The sequence below is a fragment of the Limulus polyphemus genome, unplaced genomic scaffold (assembly GCF_000517525.1).
Source record: "Limulus polyphemus unplaced genomic scaffold, Limulus_polyphemus-2.1.2 Scaffold4539, whole genome shotgun sequence".
Taxonomy (NCBI): Eukaryota; Metazoa; Arthropoda; class Merostomata; order Xiphosura; family Limulidae; genus Limulus; species Limulus polyphemus.
The window spans coordinates 21,557-24,778 of record NW_013670149.1 but is presented as its reverse complement, the minus strand read 5'-3'; positions in this window follow the sequence as shown (position 1 = coordinate 24,778).

The following is a 3,222-nucleotide window of genomic DNA, read 5'->3' as shown; positions in this document are numbered from 1 at the left end:
AGCTAAATCCTTTAGCACAAGCCTAATGTTCAACGTAAAGGAAAATAACGAATAATTATATCTAAAAGACTAAAACAATTTCATATTTGAAAAATATAGTTCAATATATGATTACTATATAATACTTCGGTCTGTAAACACCGAGATATAATTCATTTACATTAATATTACGTCCAAATGGTTTTTTATTGCTAATTTTAAGTTAGTTTTGTATGTTGTTTTTCAGTTTATAAATAGCGCTCGCTGCGTTCCGTTGGTATTTCACGGAGTTGTGACGACACTTAATGATCCTTAAGAACGTAATGTACAAAGAGAAACGCTGTGACAGACATTTCACTGACTGAAACTTTACACAAATTAGAGTAGAAATCGCCATGCATCTCTTAGTTAAAACTTGGGCCTTTTGAAAGTACACATACTTATTATATAATATAAGGAATTTGAAAAGATAAAAAAAAAAAAAACGGGTCCAATTGATTTATGAATGTTATATAAGTTATTCACTGTTGGCAAGGTTCGCTTGTCACGTGAATGGGAAAATGACATAAGTTTTCAAGACAAAATTCTTATTTTAATCAGCTGATTTTTCACATTAAAGATTAAAAACAGTTTGTCAGTTTTTGTTTTTATCTTATTATCTAAGCCAAGTTACATACTATACAATTTTTTACAGACTTCATTCGTAAAGCTTATGAAGAAAATGTTTGATTGAACGAAAATGCAATATTAACTAAGCCTATAATTGTCTATCTATTACGTGTATAAGAATGTTAGAAATATCGTAAAAGATATTTTTTTCCTAGAAAATACGCTCGTGTACAGAGAGACATAATGAGTCATTGGATAATTAAGATGAAATGATCACCAGAAGAGAGAATAATTAGATTTTATATGTCTCAATTTTTACAGTTATTATTTGATAAACAGTCAATAAGTTACGGTTCTAAAAATTATGATGTTAACACTAGAAGCTAGCGAAGTATTGGAAATTATACAATAACTTCCTACCAGAAGAATTTGTTTCACAGCAAAACTGCATTGGACTATCTGCTATGTCCACCGTGGGGAATCGAATCCCGGATTCTAGCGCTGTAAGATTGTTAACTTACCACTGTCCCCTAGGAACAGAAGGGTTATTCACATCTTCAATAAAAATTACAGTCAATAATAATAAGTCTTAATTATGAGGATTAGCAAAGCACAAAATTCACCATGACCACTCTGCATTATGTCATCAGTTGGCTCAAGACTTGGATATTCTCGGTTCTAGCTGTGTTTTCGGCTCTTATCCCAAGATAGGTTGGGCTTGCTTAGCAAATGACTAAACACTGAATCAGAATTTTCAGATGTAAAGCTTCGTGTACTATGCCTGTCACATTTGGCCAACGCAGTTATTACTATTTAAGGAATTTAATGTCATATCTTATATCTATCTTTGGTCTCCCACAAGTCAGTAGCCAAGAGACCTTTATTTAATATCAGAAACAGCCAGATAGTTACAAAACGCTACTTTTACACATCTCTGATTTTGAACCCGAATAAAAAAACGTGAAAAAAACAAACAAAAAACAACTTACTTTTATCACAAGTTTTACATAACATTTACTTTAGAGTAATTATATCGTTGAATGGGGTACGCTTCCTTTATTCAACAACCAAAAGACGTAGAACCTCAGGATTTTATTGTTTTACTTTTAAGGAACTGTTGATTATTTTGGTCAGCGGTAAGTTCACGGAATTACAACGCGATAATACGGGGTTCGATTCCCCGCGATGAAACAAACAAACACACGATAATCCACAAAGATTTATTGCACGAGACTTTTGAAAGTAATTTGTCCACTCCAAATAAATTCCGTTGAAAGAAAGACACTTTATTTACTTGTATTTGATACAAACGATGCTGAATCCAAAATTAAAATATTTAGAAATTTTATGAAATTTAGAAATTGTTACTCATAATATCAGAAATTTTTACTCTAAAAGCAGTCATCTACCAGAACATCACTGTGTGATGGTCGGCCTCTAGTGGTGTATGTTATTGTGCTGAAATAATACCTCAACCTGGTTCTCTTCAATCTATGTACACCAGCCAGTTAAGTACACGTAGAATGTTATATACAACTACTTCATGAATTTCTGCAAACATTCCAAAATGCGAGATAGTCAAGAATGTTTCGTTCACTTTGTATTTTTGCTAACGTCACTTGCCTCGTGTAACTTTGTTAAGAAGAATACCGTATTTTTCGGTGTATAAGATGCACTTTTTACCCCAAAATTTGATGTCAAAATCTGCTTGCGTCCTATACATCGAAGGTATGAATAATATATATATATATATACGATATACACAAGCCATGTGTAAATATATTTAAATAGGCATACATAGTTTAGTTCAATTTAATGTGTTATTTATAACAATAGTAGTTTTTTTTCTTTTAAAAACATAACTATTTATAATGCTCCCTAAATAATAAAAAAACAAATTACAGTGAAAGTAATGAAGATTTTGTAGGTTTTGAACAAAACTAAATAACAGTAAACCTTTTTTTTATTTACGGTATTTTCTTATTTTGATGTTTTGAGCTCTTTTGTGTTTAGAACAATATATATTAATTTTTAAAGTATCAAACTGAATTTTTGTTCAATAAAAATCTTTCAAATGCGACTGTAGCTTTTTTTCCCCCAAAACTTTGTCTTCAAAGTAAGGGTGCGTCTTATATTCCGAAAAATACGGTATTCAAGAAGCTCTTATACCATTGTTGGAGCTGATGTAACATTTTACACTACATGGTTATGACATCACAGTTCCTCAGCTGGTAAGTGTTATGGAGATCTTTCCAACTAACACCCACCCTCAGAAACATGAATGCAATTTTATACAAATTGCACGAAATGTTTCATGAAATTCTAAAACAAGTAATTATACTATTAAAGATGACCTACTCAGCGCCAAAGATTTGGACATTTGGTCAATACAACATTTATATGTCTCTTTGTGTTATTATATAATTTGTGATTAACATTACATTAAACGATCCCTTTGCATTTTCGAATTTTTGTTGTTTAAAATGCTGATTTGAAAAGGCAAACTATTAAATAGTCGGTGTGTATACCGTAAATTGTCATTAAAAGTATTAATAAGTACTCCCGACTGAACGTAAATAGGAATGTGTAATAATATGTCAACCATAGTGTTACGACAGCGAAAGTCACGTGACA